Source organism: Chiloscyllium punctatum, chromosome 37 (genome assembly GCF_047496795.1).
Source record: "Chiloscyllium punctatum isolate Juve2018m chromosome 37, sChiPun1.3, whole genome shotgun sequence".
NCBI classification, from domain to species: domain Eukaryota; kingdom Metazoa; phylum Chordata; class Chondrichthyes; order Orectolobiformes; family Hemiscylliidae; genus Chiloscyllium; species Chiloscyllium punctatum.
In genome coordinates, this window is record NC_092775.1 from 20,692,912 (window position 1) to 20,715,679 (window position 22,768).

Here is a 22,768-nt window from a genome sequence, read left to right on the forward strand (position 1 = left end):
GGGAGCAGATATGGCAGAAGCGGAGGAATTGGAAATACAGGATGGCATTTTTACAGGAGATAGGGTTCGAAGAGGTATAATCCAGGTAGCTGTGGGAATTGGTAGGTTTGTAAAAAATGTTGGTGTCAAGTCCGTCGTCATTAATGGAGATGGAGAGATTCAGGAAGGGGAGGGAGGTGTCAGAGATGGTCCAGGTAAATTTAAGGTCAGGGTGGAATGTGTTGGTGAAGTTGATGAATTGCTCAACCTCCAATGCAGTCTTCAGTGTAGTGGAAGAAGAGGTGGGGAGTGGTGCTGGTGTAACTACGGAAGATGGACTGTTCTACGTAGCCAACAAAGAGACAGGCATAGCTGGACCCCATATGGGTACCCATGGCTACCCCTTTGGTCTGGATAAAGCCAGTGGTTGTCCTAATGATAAGAATTAGTATGAGCCTAACTGAAACCAACAAATGCTAGATATCACAGTGGGTCAGATGCCATTGATGGAGAGAGAGCAAGCTAATGTTTTGAGTCCAGATGATGCTCCATCAGAGCTGAAGTGAAGTTTGGAGGGACAGCAGATATGTTGTGGTTTGGGGGGTGGGGTCAGCGGTGGGTGTAGTGGGTGTAGTGGGTGTAGGGTGTCGGTGAAGAAAAGATGTTGATAGTTCACATTAAGTGATCGGGATGTGAGAATGGCAAAACAATAATGTGTCTCCTTCCAGACTTGAAAGGACAGTAAGTGGGATGGGGGGAGGGGAAGACTTGATAACAACTTAAAAGAAGAGGAAAAAATGTTTACAATTTAAAGGTGTTGAACTCAGTATTAAGTCCAGAAGGCTGTAAAGTGCCTTGTTGTTGAGGATGAGAGGATGAGATGTTGTTCCTCCAGTTTGTGATGTGATTCACTGGAATACTGCAGCATGCTGAGGACAGACAAGTGGGCACATGAGCAGGAGGCTGTGATAAAATGTTCAGCTACAGGGAGATCGGGGTCTTCTTGTGTACAGACCAGAGGCACTAGCTTATATAGTACTAACCTACATAAGTCTTCTTACAATCCTTGTTCACTTATATGCACATCATGATAGCAACTTCTATATACACAAAGTCATTCTAAAAGATGAGAGACTTTGCAAAAAAATCAGGTCTTTTTTGATATATCATCTTAGTTGCATCAAACTGTAAAGATTAGATTAGATTAGATTCCCTACAGTGTGGAAACAGGCCCTTCGGCCCAACAAGTCCACATCAACCCTCCAAAGAGCAACCCACTCAGACCCATTTCCCTCTGACCAGTGCACCTGACACTATGGGCAATTTAGCCTGGCCTATTCACTTAACCTGCACATCTTTGGACCGTGGGAGGAAAGTTGAGCACCCAGCAGAAACCCACGCAGACACAGGAGAATGTGCAAACTCCACACAGACAGTTGCCTGAGGCAGGAATTGAACCCAGGTCCCTGGTGCTGTGAGCTATAAATTGTGTCTTGCGAACTTATATTCCACAACCACCTGATGAAGGAGCAGTGCACTGAAAGCTAGTGCTTCCAAATAACTCTGTTGAACTATAACCTGGTGTTGTGGGATTTTTAACTTTGTACACCCCAATCCAACGCTGGCACCTCCAAACCATAGTCTAACAGAGCATCTTGATCAATAATTTAACAGTTGTTCTTTGATTTCTGATACCAAACCCCAGGAATCAGCCATTATTGCTCCACATGACAGGAAGGTCGTGGGTTCAAGTTCCTCTCCTGCAATTCAAGCAGAAAATTTGAATTGCCACTTTAGTGAAGCACTGAGCAAGTGCTTCACTGTCAGAGAAGACAACATTTAGATGAAATGTCAAACTATCTTTCTCGTGCATGGAAGTAAAAGCTGTCAGGGAGTTATTTTCAAAGTAGCAGCGTCCTGGCCAATATTTATCCATAACAGATATTATTGACATGGGTTTATCTTGTCAGAGTAATAAAAAAGATTACAATGTGGTTTCCTCCTTTGGAACAGTGACTACACTTTAAAACGGTCTTATGTGCTGTGAGTCACTGAAGGACACACTGAGTGTGTGAATGTCACTGTACAAATGGGAATGTTCTCGCACTTCAATGCATTTATGCAGTGGGAGATTTTCATTGATTTCTCACACTGTTGTTGTATTCTGATTTTCAGCTTGAAAGAACATGACGTCCATTTTCACCTGGATGGTGCAAACCACTGTGAAATGTTCTCCAGTATTGATCACCGGAAAAGTGCAGAGGTGTTCAGTGACAGAGAAATGATTAAAGGAGACTCGGATAGAGGTTATTGTTTCATTGGGTGGTGCCACCGCTGCCTAAAAGCAGTCTGACTCCCATCATGTTTCATGTACACAACCTAGGTTTCTGTGAAAGTTTCATAAGGCAGTCAGCATGTTATATTGCTCAATATATTGACACAACCTTTGAGTTTCATGTCTAAATAAAGCTAATTAACAGAGGAACACAGTTACAACATTAAACATTTTCAACATCCTCAAATGCTTTCAAACCACTCATTGTGAATAGGTCTCGTTATTCAGGAATCCTTCCAAAGAATCGTAATAATTGATTAATTGATGCTTAAGAAGTCTGAGAAATGAGGAAGAGAAACTCTGCGAGTAAGGGAGTTGGTACAAACTGGAGTGAACTGCATGGAAATATATGGGAAGCAGATTCATAAAATAACTAGCTAACTTGATAAATACTGGCAGTGAAATAAGTTAGACAACTATGGAAAAATAACAGGGGTAGTGGGACTAATTGTTGCATTACTTTCAAAATAATGGTGTAGACACAATGAGTTGAATGGTCTCATTCTATGATTCTATAATTATGGTCGTATTCTTAAAGTTGTAAGATTCTAATCATATAGTTTTATAATTCAGAAATAAAATACATTCACATTGTATCTGCTTTAAAAGCTTCATGAATTTTCTTTGTCCATTTGATGCACATTAAATACTTTAATAGTATTAGTTCCTAGAATGCTCACAAATTTTAACATGCCTCAAAATCAATGTAGGCATGTGGTTGATTTCATATCTCATGGTTAAAATCTACTTTAAGAGCCAATGGAAATCTCAGTGGTTTTGAACTTACCTCATTGTCAGGGATAAACTCATCATTTGCATATCTTCGGACTGTTATTGTACAACTGTATGAAGATAAAATGTGGACAGCGATAAGTCCTGGGAACACACAGAACTGCCAGAAAAAGCAGATGTGGATTCTTAGATGAAAGTGAGGACTGCAGATGCTGGCGATTAGAGTCAAAAGTGTGCTGCTGGAAAAGCACAGCAGGTCAGGCAGCATCCGAGGAGCAGGAGAATCGACATTTCGGGCAAAAATCCTTCATCAGGAATGAGGCTGTGAGCTGAGGGGGTGGAGAGATAAATGGGGATTCATATGGATTTTTACAGCCTTACAGTATGTCTAAATGCTTTTCAAATAATGAATATATTTTGTCAAAACTGAATGGGACACAAATCCCAAGAGAAAACAAATGGAAATGCACACAACTTCATTGTATCAAAGTGCTACAGTTCAACTACTTGTTTGGTAACTTACAATTTGGGTATTACTGAATAAAAGCTCATTTTGTCAAACTGATCATCCTGCAGTCATCAGGACATCTGCAAGAAATGCCAATGTAAAGGAGAACAATATTCCATCCTATCATCGAGTCATAGAGATGTACAGCACAGAAACAGACCCTTCGGTCCAACTCGCCCATGCCGACCAGATATCCCAACCCAATCTAGTCCCACCTGCCAGCACCCGGCCCATATCCCTCCAAACCCTTCCCATTCATATACCCATCCAAATGCCTCTTAAATGTTGCAATTGTACCAGCATCTATCACATCCTCTGGCAGCTCATTCCATAAATGTACCACCCTCTGCGTGAAAAGGTTGCCCCTTAGGTCTCTTTTATATCTTTCCCCTCTCACCCTAAACCTTTGCCCTCTAGTTCTGGACTCCCTGACCCCAGGGAAAAGACTTTGCTTATTTACCCTATCCATGCCCCACATAATTTTGTAAACCTCTATGAGGTCACCCCTCAGCCTCCGATGCTCCAGGGAAAACAGCCCCAGCCTGTTCAGCCTCTCTCTGTAGCTCAAATCCTCCAACCCTGGCAACATCCTTGGAAATCTTTTCTGAACCCTTTCAAGTTTCACAACATCTTTCTGATAGGAAGGAGACCAGAATTGCATGCAATATTCCAACAGTGGCCTAACCAATGTCCTGTACAGCCGCAACATGACCTCGCAACTCCTGTACTCAATACTCTGACCAATAAAGGAAAACATACACTTCTACACTATCCTATCGACCTGCGACTCCACTTTCAAGGAGCTATGAACCTGCACTCCAAGGTCTCTTTGTTCAGCAACAGTACGTAGTACCTTACCATTGTGTATAAGTCCTGCTAAGATTTGTTTTCCCAAAAAAGCAGCACCTTGCATTTATTTGAATTAAACTCCATCTGCCACTTCTCAGCCCATTGGCCGATCTGATCAAGATCTTGTTGTAATCTGAGGTAAACCCCTGCGCTGTCCACTTCACCCCCAATTTTGGTGTCATCTGCAAACTTACTAACTGTACCTGCTGATTGGTTGACAAATAGACCTCTGATTGGTAGAGGCATTGACATAGAGAATGGGCCAGTTAGATGATGACAGACAGTTAATTGTTTAAATTTGAACCTGGCAAGTGCACCAAAACTTAGAGACTGACCATGCACAACCTGGGCTGGCAAAGCCTAAAACATCAGAAATGATTCTGTGATGGACAGCATTTGCTAAATAATCTTGAATGTGTTATGAACTATGCTGACAACCAATTTTGCATGATAAATTGGGCTGACAGTGTGGTGCGTTTGTGTCTGTAGGAAGCTACATATATTAGCTCACAGGGCTCAATTCTTTGCCTCTCCTTGTTGGAAAACTATATTGCTAGGCTCAAGAATGCTGTTCTGCCTATGTGAACCTGCATAATATTGGAAACCACGTAAGTATGGTGTTACCCATTCCTTACCCAGATTCCAAGGATACACTTCATGCATATGTTGCCAGGTAATGATCATGATGGAAGTAATGACTATTGTTTTTTTCCCTTACCATCCCAGAGACAATTAACCTATTCCCACAGTTGTACTGGCTGGCATACTTAAAGATCCATGGACCAGTGACTAAGGTACAAATATTTGAGTGCCAAATCCCAAGATGCATTTTGTAGACATTTGGAATCTTGCCCGAAGGTGTAATTTTGCTTAAAAATTTACTTTATCATAATTATCTCTTAAATGCTTATTTAAAGGGAAGTTTTATACAGAACCAAGAGTATGTAACTATACTTGAAGGTATATTAAATAATATCAAACCTTCAAAAGGATAAGTTATCTCAATACATTTCCAAACATTGTGAAATAAACTAAAGCTACTGTGGATTTGATTCTATTAATTTTGTGATGATGCCAAGTAGATTTTGAGTCTTGATAAGTGGCGCCAAGAAATATTCAGTTCCATGTTGTATCATTATATGGCGTTTACCAATCTCTATGGAGTCCTCTATCTATCAGAGATTGGGGTTTACCATGTGACCTCACTGGAAAGGGCGTGGAGAAGAATGCACTCCACCAAATGCATTCATAGCTTTTTTTTCCAAAAGTAATCTGTACTTAAATGGGATCACGGTGTTGGTGGGATAGCACAGGTGCTGTGTAACCAAACCAACAGCATTAAAAGAAAAAGGTAGGGTCAGCTAGTATTGTGTAATGGTTTTAACCCTACCTTTGAGTCAAGAGTACTGTGTACAAATCCCACCTGTTCCAGAGATGTGTAATAGCATCTCTGAACAGGTTGATTAGAAAGCAGCTTTAAAAAAATAGAAAAAAAAATTAAACAAATGAATTCTGTTCCAATTATAGCAAGATCAAAAAGTGTCATGGCTGCTACCTGAGTTTCATTTGTGCCTTGTGGACAACTCCTGATAACTGGATTCTGAGCTAGCTTCTGACTCAATTAGGCCATGAACATTTGGAGATGATGTTACATGAGTGATGCAAATACAGTGTGGGCGTCAGGATCAGAAATGACCCAGATTTCAGGTGTCCGACACCAAACTGAAATTCAAAGCACTTAAACGAGTTCTGTCTGGTTAGTCATATTGCACAGTAAGGAAAATCCTAAATATAAAAAAAAACTCCTCTTGGTCTAATCTCATTCAACTGCCCTAGCTTGACGATGGAGCCAGTAAGAGTGATCGGGCTACTCTCAGGTTATCCCATTGAGGTGAACTTTGCTACAAATGGAAGTTACTGGGGAGGGAGACCTGGATTGAGGTCCCACTCACCATTTTTTAAAGGCTCCTTCGTCAAAGGAGCGGCATGGTGGCACAGTGGTTAGCACTGCTCCCGCACAGCGCCAGAGACCTGGGTTCAATTCCCGCCTTGGGCAATTTAGATTAGATTACAGTGTGGAAACAGGCCCTTCGGCCCAACAAGTCCACACCGACCTGCCGAAGCGCAACCCACCCATACCCCTAACCTAACACTACGGGCAATTTAGCATGGCCAATTCACCTGGCCTGCACATCTTTGTGACTATGGGAGGAAACCGGAGCACCCGGAGGAAACCCACACAGACATGGGGAGAACATGCAAACTCCACACAGTCAGTCACCTGAGGCAGGAATTGAACTCGGATCTCTGGTGCTGTGAGGCAGCAGTGCTAACCACTGTGCCACCGTGCTGCCCTTGCGCCCTGTCTGTGTGGCGTTTGCACATTCTCCCAGTGTCTGTGTGGGTTTCCTCCGGGTGCTCCGGTTTCCTCCCACAGTCCAAAGGTGTGTAGGTCAGGTGAATTGGTCATGCTAAATTGCCCATAGTGTGAGGTGAAAGGGTAAATGTAGGGGAATGGGTCTGGGTGGGTTGCTCTTTGGAGGGTCGGTGTGGACTTGTTGGGCCGAAGGGCCTGTTTCCACACTGTAGGGAATCTAATCCAATCTAAAGTTGAGGCTGCCACCTGAGTGCACTATGTTTACAATGTTGACCATACCCATCTCACTTCACAGGGTACTTAAATAGTCAAGAGTCTGAAGTGTCTATGTACATTTAATTTAGTGTAACAATTGATATTTTTAGTACCTCCACTGTAACAAAGTGCACAAAGTTCTTCACCTGAAAATTATAAAGTAGAATGAGTCTCTGAAGCACAAAGGCGATGTTCAGATAGTTGAAAAAGATTTGAGTCTGAACTGTGTCTTCAAGAAAATGGTGTTGAGAGCTGGAGATGTTTTGGGAAGGAATGGCTTTTTTCCTCGTGGAAAGACTGCAGCCTTCAGGGCTCTATATTAAGTTCAAGAGTTTTGAAGTCTGAGTACATTCTCCTGAAGGACATAGCTGTCAGAACTGGGTCGGCAACACGTGGTTAGGGAACCAACAAGAGGGAAGACCATATTTGACCTCATCCTGACTAATCTGCCAGCTGCAGATGTATTAGTTCATGACAGTATCAGTAAGAGTGACCACCGCACTGTCCTTGTGGAGACAAAGTCTTGCCTTCATACTGAGAATATGTGTTGTGTGGCATTATTACTGTGCTAAATGGGACAGACTTTGAACACACCTAGCAACTCAAGACTGGGCATTCATGAGACACTGTGGGGCAAAACAGCAGTAGAATCTACAACCTTATGGCCTGGCATATTCCCCACTCAACTATTACTAACAAGCCAGATGATCAGCCCTGGTTCAATGAAGAGTGCAGGAGGGCATGCCAGGAGCAGCACCAGGAATACCTAAAAATAAGGTGTCTACAGTACTGTCACATCTAGTCGTAAATTGTAGTTGGAAATTAAACAACTCACTGGAGGAGGAGGATGCTCCACAAATAGCCTCATCCTCAATGATGGAAGAGGCCAAAACATCAGGACAAAAGATAAGACTTAAGACTTACAGCAATCTTCAGCCAAAAGTGCCGAGTAGAGGATCTAGGTCGGCCACCTTCAGTCATCTCCGGCATGACAGACGCCAGTCTTTAGCCAATTTGATGCACCTCATGTGATTTGAAGAAATGGTTGGAGATATTGGATAGTGTCAAGGCTGAGGGCCTTAGTAATTTCTGGCAATAGTAGTGAAGCCTTGGGCTGCAGAACGCGCCACTCCCCTGGCCCTCCCCTGTTCCAGTACAGTTACAACAATGGCATTACGTAAAAATGTGAAAAATTGTCCAGTTATGTCCCGCATACAAAAAGCAGGCGAGATGCAACTCTGCTCATTATCGCTCAATCTGTCTACTCTTGATGGAAGGTAAAAACAAGAACTGCAGATGCTGGAAACCAGACTCTAGATTAGAGTGGTGCTGGAAAAGCACAGCAGTTCAGGCAGCATCCGAGGAGCAGGAAAATTGACGTTTTGGGCAAAAGCCCTTCATCCGAAAACACATTCCTGATGAAGGGCTTTTGCCCGAAACGTCGAATTTCCTGCTCCTTGGATGCTGCCTGAACTGCTGTGCTTTTCCAGCACCATTCTACTCTTCATGGAAGTAAAGTGACGGAAGGTGTCATCAACAGCGCTATCATACAGCACCTGCTCAGCAATAATCTGCTCGGTGATGCCCAGTTTGGGTTCTGCCAGGGCCACTCACCTCCCTGACCCCATTACAACCTTGGTTCAAACATGGACAAAAGAGCTGAAATCCCGAGGTGAGGTGAAAGTGACAGCCCTTGATATCAAGGTCACATTCAACCAAGTGTGGAATCAAGGAGCTCTAGCAAAACTAGAATAAATTGGCATCGGGGACAAAACTCTCCACTGGTTGGAGTCATACCTGACTCATGTTTGTGTTTGAAGGAGGTCAATCATTTCAGGTCCAGGCCATCTCCACAGGAGTTCTTCACTGTAGTGTCCGAGGCCCAATCATCTTCAGCTGCTTCATCCTTTCCTCCATAAGGTCAGAAGTAGGAATGTTCGCTAATGACTGCACAATATTCAACACCATTCATGACTCCTCAGATACTGAAGCAGTCCACCTTCAAACACAACAAGATCTGGACAATATCCAGGCTTGGGCTAACAAGTGGCAAGCAACATTCACTTCTAACAAATGCCAGGCTATGCCCATCACCAATAAGAGACATTCCCTTGACATTCAATGAAGTTACCATCACTGGATTTCCCCACTGTCAACATTCTGGAGGTTACTATTGACCTGAATCTCAATCGGACACACTATATAAATACAGTGGCTATAACAGCAGGTCGGAGGTTAGGAGTATGTGGTGAGTAACTCACCTCCTGATTTCCCAAAGTCTGCCCACTATCTCCAAGGCACAGGTCAGGAGTGTGATGTATACTCGCCACTTCCCTGGATGAGTGCAGCTCCAACAACACTCAAGAGACTTCACATGATCGAGGACAAAGCAGCCCACTTGAATGGAACCACTGGCGCTCAGTAGTAGTAGAGTGTACTATGTCCAAGATGCAATGCAGAAATTCACCTCAGACTCTTAGGCACTACCTTCTAAACCAAATACAGAGGAACCTCGATTATCTGGCATTCAATTATCCGAATATTGGATTATCTGGTGAGGTCCCGATGCTCAGCTAAACTCCATTAACCAGCATTCGATTGGCCAGAATTCGATGAACTGAACGAAATAATGCCCGCTGTGTCCTTGGATAATCGAGGTTCTTCTGTATCACCTCCACCAGAAGGCCAAGGGCAGAAAATACACTGGAACATTGCTACCTACAAATTCAACTGCAAGCTACTGACCATCCTGACTTGGAAATATATCACACTATCGCTGGATCAAAACCCTGAAATTCCCTTCCTAAGGGCATTGTGAGTCTATGCACAGCACATGGACTACAGCGGTTCAACTTGAAGGCAACTAGGGATGGGCAATGAATATGGTCCAGCCAGTGAGACCCACATTCTACTAGTGAACAAACAAAAAACTAGACAGCAAGCAGTGAAGCTCTGGAGGCATAGCTTTAAAAAGGCTGCTCATGGAGAAAGGGACAGCTGAACATTTGAAACCCTGCAGAAGAGAACCTCCTGTCAAGATTCTACAAGACAGAATTGATAGTTGATGCAAAATTCATTTCTGATTTGGTAAGATAAGTGTGAGCTATCTTGACATTTATAGATTGCAAGGGTGCCAGTGATCTGTTGGAGAGGGCCCAAGTTAAGGTTCAGCTGGAGAATGTGTTGTTTTCGGTGGACCATCAGTGGTGGTCGAGTAACAGTGCAACGTGCAGGCTCCTCACCCAGGAGTCCAGAGCTCATGTACACTATCAGCTTTATTTGTTTTTTCTTTCTATGCTTTTTTTAAAAAAATTCATTTATAATTCTACCTTCTTATCTTTTAATGACTTCAGTGGAAGATGTCTTCTCCTGGCCCAGGTCCAGCAAGGAGGTGGCTTCCAAAGACCCAGAATGGCCATAGTGGCCTGGTGCTTGGTGGGACAGTCTCCTGGTGGGGTGGGATCCTGGTGGGGTGGGCTCCTGGTGGGACAGTCTCCCGGTGGGACAGTGTCCTGTTGGTGTGATCTCCTGGTGGGGCAGTCTCCTGGTGGGGCAGTACCCTGGTGGGACAGTCTCCCGGTGGGACAGTTTCCTGGTGGACAGTCTCCTGGTGGGACAGTCTCCTGGTGGGACAGTCTCCCAGTGGGGCAGTATCCTGGTGGGGCGGTATCCTGGTGAGTTAGTATCCTGGTGGGACAGTCTCCTGGTGGGACAGTCTCCTGGTGGTATAGTCTCCCAGTGGGGCAGTATCCCGGTGGGGTAGTATCTTGGTGGGACAGTACCCTGGTGGGACAGTCTCCCAGTGGGGCAGTATCCCGGTGGGGTGGTATCTTGGTGAGGTGGTCTTGTCCAGGTATGGAGGCTTTCTTTGGCAGCTTCCAGGTCTTCCAACAGCCGAGGGTGGATGCCTCACCCTGGCATGGAAGTCTGATCTCATGTGGCAGGGTGGTCTCAGCCCGGCCCTGTGTGTTGGTCTCAGTCTGGTTTTCCCGCAGACCCCGAAACCAGGAGTTGTCAATTGAACTGTGATGGGCTTTTATTTTTCATGACTTCTATCATTAATTTTGGTGCCCTGGTATGATGACTCATAAATCTTTTCATTATACATTTTTTCTTGTCAAAATGCATGTGACAATGGGTTGCTACTCTAAAGTTAAAATTTCTGCTGGGCAAGAGAAAATACTTGTTAAAAATGGTGTAGTTACAGGCTGGAGAAACTACAAATAATGAAAGGATACACGGAGCTTAGTTTGAGTGTAGTGGGTGGACACCGCAAGGCACAGCTATGGGAAGGGAAATGAAAGGCCACACATTCAATTCAAAAGGGGGTTACAGACACGAAAATGATGCAAAGCCAGAATTAAAGTGATTAAGGGCAATTTAAAGGCCTAAGCATACAAGATCAAATGGAAAAAGAGAGACTATTCAGGCTGCAGAAAAAGCAGGAGATCCATTACTTAAATCAAGGTAAAGATAGGAAGCATTATTTCAAGCCACAGGCAACAGGGATCATCCGGAGAAAAAGCTGTGAAGCAATGGAGATTACAAGACAGTGCAAATCATCCAAGAAAATCTGTTAAAGGAAGGGATTAATTTTAAACAGCTCTAAAATGCAGGCATAACTCAGAAAAGCTGTCAAGGGAACTGGAACTGATTCTTAAAGCTACAGGCAGTGGTATTTATTCTGTAAGATCATCAACTAAATGGGAACATTTTTAAAGGTTTCAAATAGAAGGAATCATCTGGAAAATTCACAGAAAATTACCCCCTCCGGTGAATAATCAATGGATAATGCATTCATTTTAAGTTTGATACAAAGGCATGTAGACGTATTATCACATAGACTACCATGAATGAAGAATCACTGTTTATACAACAGTACAACTATATTTACCACTTAATGTACCACTTAAAGTTAAAACGATGCTACTAGCAACTTTTCAGCATAAGTGCTGTCAGATGGTAGAGAAAATATACATACCTCAAAATGAAGAATTCTCACCCTTGAGCACGAATACATGCCTTTGAAAACTTCTTCAAATGGCAGAAGAATTTAAACTTAATTAAACTCAAGAATCAGCTGGACCAGCACTAGCTAGTTACATCTGAACTGTTCTAGGAATGGTCAGTCATGGAGCAACAGCTCTAAGGTTAAGGAGCAACTTGTCAGGGATCAATCAGTAGAAGATTTCTTAAGGCTTCATAGATTTATGACAGAATCCAAGCAAAAGATAGGGTCAATTGTTCCATAGCTCGTAAATCCAGTATTCCGCTAAAAAATGAATCCCTGGTCCAGAGATCCAGAATAGTTCCAAACAGGAACTTGCTGTTTCAACAAATTAGCCATCCTATGTAAAAGACATTTGTGAGATTAAAGACCAACCAGAGATTGTAGTGGAGCAATTACCTATTTCAGCAGTCATGATTTGGAGATGCCGGTGTTGGACTGGGGTGTACAAAGTTAAAAATCACACAACACCTGTTGGACTATAACCTGGTGTTGTGTGATTTTTTAACTATTTTAGCAGGATAGATGTCCTCTACAAAACAAATCCAAGAGATTGATGGCTCTCCATCAAAGGTAACTGACAGAGCACACAGTGTCAAGAAAAAAAATCAAAGTCAGCAGCCATCAACCCAGAAACCTGCCAGATTTCTAATCCTGAAGAGAATGTGTTCTAACTGAATACCACAAACTACCTCCTGACTCAATTTGTGATGTCAGAGACTTAAGGAAGATGGCATGGTGGTAATTGTAATTATATACACAAATGAATAAATATCAATAATAAGTACAGCTTGGAGGTGTTGTCATACAAAAACATTAGGCTCTGAAAGGATGAATGATGAGGCGTGCGTTCATCAGCACCCAATATGATGATGTCATATGGATGTGTGGGAGAACAGCTTTGGGTCTTGAAAGGGTAAGACATCAAGGTCTCGTTCATAATCTTAGTAACAAAGTATTGCAGACTGGTTGCATTTTCTTATTCATACATGGTACATGGGTTGCGCTGGTTGGATCAGTATATATCGCCCATCCCTAGTTGCTCTTGAGAAGATCATTAATCAGGAAAAATATAGAGTAGGGGATTGGGACTGTGTGGGCTACTCTTCAGAGGGTCGGTGTTGACATGTTGGGCCAAATGGCCTGTTTCCACACTGTAGGTAATCTAAAACAATAGCGTTAGTTCCTTCTAAAACTGGTGTAGTCCATTTGATATAGGAATATCAATATCATGTAATGAATTATATCTTGTTTAAGACAAAAGCTTATTTTTGTTCTACTGCCAAATTATTTACCACTGCCACACGAGAGTCATACAGTCATAGAGGTGTATCACTGTAACAGAAACAGACCCTTTGACCCAACTCTTCCATGCTGACTAGATATCCCACATTAATCTAGACCCATTCACCAGAACTTGGCCCATATCTCTCCAAACCCTTCCTATTCATATACCCATCCAGATACCTTTAAAATATTGTAATTGTATCAGCCTCCACCACTTCCTCTGGCAGCTCATTCCATACACACACCACCCTCTGCGTGAAAATGTTGTCCCTTCAGTCCTTTTTAAATCTTTCCCCTCTCACCCTAAACCTATGCTGTCAAGTTTTGGACTCTCCCACGCCAGGGAAAATACCTTGTATATTTATCCTATCCATGTCCCTCATGATTTTATAAACCTCTACAAGGTCACCCCTCAGCCTCCGACACTCCAGGGAAAACAGCCCCGGTCTATTCAACTGGACCAACTAAGCCATGTAGATCCGATCTGGAAAGAGAATGATGGTAGCAAATTCTCCAGATCTAGCTTTCAGCAAAATAAGCTGTAATGAAGATCCACCAGAAAACAAAGTTGAATGATGAAGCCATTCTACACAAACCCAGGTGTCAATCCCTGGTAGAATCATGGTCAAACTGACTGTATTGTTCTGAAGCACAAAAATAGACTATTGCTTTTCACTAATCATAAATAAAACCTTTTCTGCACTATAGCATTGAATTACAAGTCCACAATGCAAGGGCATTTATTTGTTATTTTCTGCATTTTCCATCTCAATATCTATTTGATACAAATGTGGAAATAACTCAGCCACTGATATTGTTCACCTTGCCGAGCAGCAAGAGGAAGGACACTACTACGCTGGAAAGGGTTCAGAAGAGATTTACCAGGATGTTGCCAGGTATGGAAGGCTTGAGTTATAAAGAAAGGCTGGGTAGGCTGGGACTTTCTTTTTATTGAATGTAGGAGATTGAGAGGCAACCTTACAGAAGTTCATAAAATAATGAGAGGTACAGATTGTTAGTTATCTTTTTCCTAGGATGGGCCTTGGGCATATTTTTAAGGGGAGGGGAGACAGATTTAAAAAAGGTGAGGGGCAATTTTTTTTTACACAGAGGGTGGTTCAGATGTGGAATGAACTTCCTACTGGATGTGGGTACGGTTAGAACATTTGAAAGACATTTGAGTAAGTACATAAATAGGAGAGGTTTGGAGGGGTATGGAACAGGTTCAGGCAGGTGGGATTAGTTTAGTTTGGGATTACGTTCAGCATGGACTGGTTGGACCGAAGGGTCTGTTTCTGTGCTGTATGACCTATGACCCTATACTTGCAGGAAGTGTTCCTTAACCAGTTTTCCCACAGAAGATATGGCCAAATCTTTGATGGAGCTTGAGACTTAAAAAAGCCTCACTGTGACTACTTTGTTAAGCCAACTTTTGAACTCAGGTTAACAATGCCACAAAAAAGCCAGACCAATTTATAATTCTGATTTGTATAATAGCTAAAACTCTGTTGGTATATCTCTGACATTTGGTATGTTGTGCCATTTGCTTTGCTGGGGTAGATTGTGATAACAAGAAAGAAAGCTGCAACTTCTGGAACTCAAAAGTTAAAAAGAGAAACTTTGTAAAATAAACAGCATTCTCGCCCTTCCCTCTACCAACACCTGTTCCACGTGTCAGGTATAAATTAGGGGGCACAGAGATAAACAGGTTTTACCTGATTTTCTGTGAATGGAAATGAGTGAATAAAATTTACAGTTTGAAGTACATTTCTGCCATTCTCTTCTTTAAGAATAAATTACTTACATCTCTCATTTTATGCCGACCAAAGATATTAGTCCAGCAAATGTATTACCAATTAAGAACAAAAAGTACTGCAAACAAATAATTGCAATTATTTTACATCAGACAGCAACAAATTATCCATTTATCCACACCTTCCAGATGTAGCTGCAGTCAACATGTAGATTCCACCAAACTTCCTTTGGGCAGAGATATGAGAATATCCTACTCCTAAGTTGTATATCGTTGGCGAGATAGCAATCCTATTTAAATGCGGTTTCCTGCTCATTAAAGATCGTTCTTACTCGTCATTCAATCTGACTATCAGGGCATTATTTATACACTTCTTTGAGTTTAAAATAATATTTAATCCCTATTTTAAGGCAAATGCTGAATCTCCACACAGTTGGAACTAACACTTTAATTGATGTGTGAAACACTGATAAAAATAGTGTGATTGTGCAATGAATGGACTTTGCCACTTTCAATGTGTTGACCTATTGAAGATCTGGGTGCTTTTTTTTAACCTAGAATCCTCACCTGAATACATGGCAGTTGTAGAATACACACAGAAGCTGGGAGTTTGTTACACATAAAAATAGATTGATTCAGGGAATGAAGGGAAGTTGAGCTAACCTAAATTATTCACAGATTTATTTTGACAAGTTATATTTATGTAGCACCTTTAATTTAGTGAAATTAGATTAGATTAGATTACTTACAGTGTGGAAACAGGCCATTCGGCCCAACAAGTCCACACCGCCCCGCCGAAGCGCAACCCACCCATACATGTACCCCTCACCTAACACTACGGGCAATTTAGCATGGCCAATTCACCTAATCTGCACATTTTTGGACTGTGGGAGGAAACCGGAGCACCCGGAGGAAACCCACGCAGACACGGGGAGAATGTGCAAACTCCACACAGTCAGTCACCCGAGGCGGGAATTGAACCCGGGTCTCTGGCGCTGTGAGGCAGCGCTGTGAGACTGAGTGTCACAAAGCAAAATTGGAGACTGAGCCACAGCAGGCAATACTAAAGCACATAGCCAAAAGCTTGATCAAACAGGAACATTTTAAAGGGAAAAGTGAGATCGAAGAGGTTTAGGATGGAGATTTCAGACTAGGCAATTGAAAGCACTATCACCAAAGTACAGTGATTAAACCTGGGAATGTTCAAGTAACCAAGCCGAATGGACAGATGTCTCTTCAATGACTTGAGTCATTGAGTCATACAGCATGGAAACAGGCCCTTCAGCCCAACGCATTCATGCCGACCAGTTTCCTAAACTGAACAAGTCCCATTTGCTTGCATTTGGCACAAATCCCTGTAAACCTTTCCTATTCATGTACCTGTCAAAATGTCTTTTCAATGTTGTAATTGTACTTGCCTCTACCACTTCCTCCAGCAGTTCATTCCATACGTACACCATCCTCTGTGTGAAAAGGTTGCCCCTGAGGTTCCTTTTACATTTTTCTGCCTTACCTTAAATCTGTGCCCTCTAGTTTTGGACTCCCTTACCCTGTGGAAAAGACCTTGGCTATTCACCTTATCTATGCCCCTCATTATTTTATAAACTTCTGTAAGGTCAGCCATCAGCCTCCTAGGCTCCAGGGAAAAGAGTCCCAGCCAATCCAGTCTGTCCTTGGAACTAAATCTTCCAGTCTCAGTAACTTTCTCGGAAATTATTTTTGTACGCTTTCCAGTTTATCCTTCCTCTAGCAGAGGGACCAGAATTGTATGCAGCACTTCAAATATGGCCTAATCAATGTTTTGTCCATCTGTAACATGACATCCCAACTCCTGTACTCAACACTCTGACCAGTGAAGGTAAGCGTGTCAATTGCCTTCTTCACCACCCTCTCTACCTGTGATGCCACTTTCAAAGAACTACGTACCTGCATCCTTGGGTCTCTGTATTCGACAACATTCCCCAGACCCCTAATATTAATTGTGTAATTCCTCTCCTGGTTTGTCCTACCAAAATGCAATGATTTCCTTGAGACTGCCACAAACAAGAGGCAGAAAGCAAAATAAGGCCTTTGTCTCTCCCAGGATGATGTCAGAAGTCACATGACATTATGTTATAGTCCAACAGGTTTATCTGAGATCACAAGCTTTTGGAGTGCTGCTCCTTCATTAAGTGAAGTCTCCCAAGATGATGGCACACATCACAATATTGAATGTTGAAAATGGTTCAGGTGCTCAGACAGATTGGAGAATCTCAAAGCCACAAAATGAAGAACCAGCAGAAGCACAGTGAAACATATGGAGTAATTGTACCAGTTGTATTTTGCAACTGTGACTTGAAAGTATTTATTTGATTAGATCTTGAGCTTCAGGGTACATGGAGGCTTTAATTTAAAGAAAAACAAGTAGGGGGCTTGTGGTGCTCCGGTTCGCAAATAGAGTCAAGGATTCAGAGAAGCTGATATATTAGTATTACGACACGAGTTCAAAATGTTACAATATATGACCCTCATCTTTATTTATTAGCTGTAGGTGCTAGTGTTCAGCAAACTTTGGCCAATCTGTCTCCTTCAGTCTTTTCCTCTTGTTCCTGATGCTATTCAGGTGATTATTAAACTCTCATTATTGGATTCTCTACCTCTTCAAGTGTTCTCCTACTTTTGTGGTCAATGTGACTGGTGTGTACAGCAATACTTTCACCAGTCTACAAGGACAATAGGGAGCCATTTTTAGAATATCTATGGTGTTCTCCTAGATGATATGAATCGGCATATATGCATCATAATGCCTTTTCTCTGCATAATGAAGGTGGAATGGGCATAAGTCATCCACTAGAGTAGCCTTTTATCAAGGTCAGAGCAAGGACAGTAGAGTATTAAAGTAATGGAAAATCTAATGGCTTTTGATAATGCGTCAGCAATTAAGTGAATGGAATTCCTTTTAAAAATCCAGGTGATTCTGACAAAAGACAGTAACCTATGACAACATAGTACTCATTCTGTACTGAACTGAATCCACAAGCTTCTAAAAATGTGGCAGGAATGCTATCACGACATGCCCTTATACAAACAGAACAAGCACTTATGACGGAATGAAGGGAAGACACCAGGAGTAAGACTACAGGAAAGGCTAAGAAGATCAGAGGTTAAACTGAGGCCTCGTCTATTCTCTCAGGTGGACGTGAACCCTAGAAAATCCTTTTGTACTAGAGTAGGGGCGTTCAACCTTGTGTCCTGGCAAATAACTATCCCTTAACCAATGCCAATTCACAGTTTTATAAAGCAAACACTGTGAATGCTGGAGATCTGGAACAAAATCAGAAAATGCTGGAGAAACTCAGCAGATCTGGCAGCATCTGTGGGAAGAAAGCAGTGTTTCGATGAAACATCACAGGACTTGAAACATTAACTCTTCTCATTCCCACTCATCTCTAACGTAAGAAATGCCCATCTGTACTTTTCCTCTATTTCCAAACTTTCAGCCAGCTTCTAATCCTTGCTGCCAAGGATCCATCGACCCAAACATTTTTAATTTGCATTTTTTACTTTTCAAAGCACCTCATTCATAGCTTTCACATAGGAAGGTTTCTGGGGCTGCTAAAGAGTCTGTAATGAGCTACATCCTATCCAGGCAATTGATCTACTCACTTCATGACCCGTTTCCATAAGTATGAGTTCAAGTCAGATTTAGCAACCGGTTTTTGATGAGTGACACCATTATCTCACCAAATTGCATGGATGCATGTCTGTTCATGCTGTTCTGCTGCTGAAACTTTCTGGAATAGCTAGAACACTGGCAATTCTGACGCTCATGTAAAATTCACCCTTTGCTTAGAATCCTGCCTTTTCCAAAAACAAATTGATTGTACACAATCAAAATTAAACACTGATATGAGGAAGTGAGAATTACACCATTTGAACGGAAAGCCGACCTGTGGTCTCAAGAAGTTGTGAAACATGCTTTTACCTGTTATGTGGGAGTACTTAGCAATTACAAGATTGATAAATTCCAAAGGTAAGCAGCGTAAAGTTCTTCAAAAGCCAATATTGCATGGGAGTGTATTCATTATTCTTGAGGCCCAATGTGTATTTATATGTTGTAGTGTAATCTCAATCATGTTTTATTATGCACTTTACCACCGTGATTTACAATATTTTATTAGCTAGGAAAATCTTGCTTCTAACAGGCAATAGACAAAGAAAGGATGACGTGACCTCAAGCAGCTCATGTGTTAGACATTTATAGAGGAAGTCCAAATTCTTGTATTCCACTAAAATGATACAAAGATTTTGATGTTTATTTTCACTGAAATATAATGGCTTGACTCAAGATAGAATGAAAATGATGAAGGAAATTCATCTGTAGTCCTCACTGTGAAACTATTTTAACTATTGACAATGATGTGGAGGTGCCAGTGTTGGACTGGGGTGGACAAAGTTAAAAGTTACACGACATCAGGTTATAGTCCAACAGGTTTGTTTGGAAGTACAAGCTTTCAGAGTGCTGCTCCCCTGTCTGGTAGCCAGCTTGTACTTCCAAATAAACCTGTTGGACTATAGCCTGGTGTCAGGTGATTTTTAACTATATTGACAATGGTGTGAAAATAATGGGCAGAATTTTGTAAGGTCCTGAGCAACATGGGAGAATCCTGTGAAAACTCCAGTGAGACGTTTTGCAACGTTGGAAACAGCAAGTTGCGTTTTCCAACAGAGTTCTGGGTGTCGTGACAAGATTCTTGCTTGGGGGCTGGGAGATAAAAATTAACAGGGAATATTGCTTGTTCTCATGGAATCTCACCTCATTAGCATGCAGCTTCCCATTCTACCTCCTGCTGGATAGAAATTAGTCGCCAAAAGTTCTCAACAGGAAAATTGGATTGGATACCCGGCAACTCCAGCTCAACGTATGCTTCTCCGGACTTCCATCTTGGACACCCAGCATCACCCAGCACCCATGGGCAGTGAGCATCCCATATCCAAGGATCTTGGCATTGATACATGCCAACCTTTCCCCACCATCATCTCCAATCCACTTTGATGCTAAACATTGGAGTAGATTAGGATTTCTCATTACAATGCTGCTGCAAGGACTGTTTGAACAGGAACCCTGCATTGGACAGGCCTGCTCACTCACTCTCTTTACACTCACTCACTTTGTGTCTACCTGATGCTTGCAGCATCTCTGCCTTGCATTGCCTTTTTAATTCCAGACATCTTATATACTAGTCAGCAGGTACTAGTGTCACCATACTACGTTGGTGTTACACCTGCATCATGTGCCAGTCAGTGACCTGGCAAAAACACTGCATGTGCTTCAACCAAATATCCACATCTCAAAGTTAGAGGGGAGTAGTGCTCATTCTGATCAAGGGAGACTACCCATCAATCAGGTTTATGAATAGCCTCTGATATGAGTCCAGGGACTTGGGTACAGTCAGCAAGTCACTTGTAGTGATTGGGGGTCAGGTCCGACTCCTCATATGGGGTGAAGCACCCCACTTCCCATCTTGCCTCTTTCTGCACTTATTAGGACCACTTGCTCCAAAGGGAAAAGGTTGAGAGAGATGACACTGGGTGGCACAGCAGTTAGCGTTGGTGCAGGAGGAGAAAAAGTGCCAAGCAGTCTGAGTGAGTGAGTGAGTAGGAGGCACCGAGGCCGTGCAGCGTGAGCAATGTCAGGGTTTGGGCGAGTGACAACAAGTGAGGCTGATGCCGCATGCAATAGCGAGAGGGGTAGAGCATGAACCTTGGTGATAAATGGATGCAGTCTCAGCGAGAGAGTGAGTGTGGGGCAGTAGAGAGAAAATGGCATAGTGGAGAAGGTCATTGAATTTCTCCTGCATTGCAAGGTAGGTGGCTCATAGGTGAGTTTGGGATGATAGTGTGAGAAACCCCACTATAAAAACCCTCCATGAAACTCAATAGAAATGACACTTGGCCAAAATACTGCATGCATTTAGCCTCTTTCTGTTCAGGGGCTCTTCTTGTGATTTTTCATGGACTACTTTTTGATTTCTGGGACCTTTGATTTCAGGGGCTCCTTTTTCATTCTCATTAACTCCTTCATTGTCAGCAGTCACACAGGTTATAGTCCAACAGGTTTACTTGAAATCACACAAGCTTTCGGAGTGCTGCCCTTTGGGACTTCTGACTTTGTCAACCCCAGTCCAACATGGGCACCTTCATATCATGGCTATCATCAACTCCTTCATTAGGTGAGATGCAGTCAGATATCTTGCAGAAGCAGACAAATTAATCTATATTCTCAATAGTGATCAATCTGCTGAATGCTGCAACATATAAACTGAGCTTACGTTTCATAGGTAGAGGAGAATTTAAATCAACGCAAGACAACAGCCATTAGTTTGAAACTTTTTTTTCAATAATACACACTTCATAACAAGCACATTAATTATGAAGGAATTCATTACCTTTGGCTTCATGTTGTCCTGGATCCAAGTTAGCAAGCTAATCCATTGTTGATAAGCTCTATTTTGCAGCTCGCATCTCACTCCCTCCTTTACAGACACTCCTCCTTCAAGCCCTTTCTGACAGACTTGCTCAGTCCCTGACCACGCCTGGCAGATTCATTCCGTCCTCAGGCCTGGACTGCTTTACACCCCTGGCCACACATAGTAAATGTACTTTTATCCTCTGACCTTGGCCAGAAGACTGGCTCTGCCCTCTGGCTTCACCTGACAGACTGCTCTCCTCTACAACCTCACCTGGCAGACACACGCCCCTAACATCACCTAGCACTCGCTCTCCCTTATAACCTCATCTGGCAGAATCAATCTCCTCTCTGGCCTTGACCAACACACTGGCTGTCTCCGTGGCCTATTACTCTTGTTGCTCAGTTGCCCCTCCTTCAGTCACAGGTTGTTTCCCTCCCTCCCCACTGCTGCTGGTGGTAGTTTCATCAGCGAGTCTACCAGCAGCAAACACGGAGGATTGGAGGAACAGCTTCTTTCAGAATGTCTCAGATCCACATGCTGTGGCAACCCTTTTCTGATTGGCTACACTGATGTTTCATTTCTCCTGGGTGATTTTGGCCACTTTCGGAGGCAATTTGACCTGTCGTTCTATGCAATTTGAGCACTGATTTGAGATAGTCTTGCTCCAAGTCAAACTGTTCCAGAACCTGGATCACAAACTGAAATTTGACTTCTTCCTTTATGTGGAAACATTTCACAAGCTGGAGGGCAATTGAGCAGAGGAGAATGCCTATCCCTGTTGCAAGTCTCCAGCCCCAATTATCCCCCATTTTTACTCCATTTTGAGCAATTCAACCTTACAGATTATGAATCAGGTGGTGAAACTGAAAATGTATGCAATTTTCCCTTAGTTTGCACCCTGCTCTTTTAAAGGATCATGGCATTACTGGTCCAGCAGACTTGATGAGCCAAATAGCCCATGTCTGCTCCTATGCTTTATGATCTTATGGTAAAAGCATGTTTTGTAACTTTATGACCTTGGAGCAGATCTTTGATTGTAGACATGAAATGTGAGTATGAGCTTTCGATTGGATTCCAATTTTAAATTTGGAATCAGGTTTGAGTTTGAAAGATACATTGAACGTGTCACAAAACATTGGCAGCATAAAACAACAATAATGGAACATTATATTTAAAGGATTAAACTTAAATTTTTCATAAGTAAATCAGCCCCACTTCTACCAGAAGATTATT

General features: G+C 42.5%; 1 protein-coding gene across 5 annotated transcripts in view; it reads right to left on the minus strand.

Moving 5' to 3' along the window:
- Positions 1-22,768, minus strand: part of rbbp8l (retinoblastoma binding protein 8-like) — a 118,051-nt gene that overhangs the window by 90,770 nt on the left and 4,513 nt on the right. For 2 of the 5 annotated variants that reach the window (XM_072556425.1, XM_072556422.1), the window contains exon 2: positions 3,102-3,156. The exons of the other annotated variants lie outside the window; for them this stretch is intronic. The gene's annotated coding sequence lies outside the window, so the exon portion shown is untranslated. The remainder of the gene's footprint in view (positions 1-3,101; positions 3,157-22,768) is intronic. 5 annotated transcript variants of the gene reach the window in all.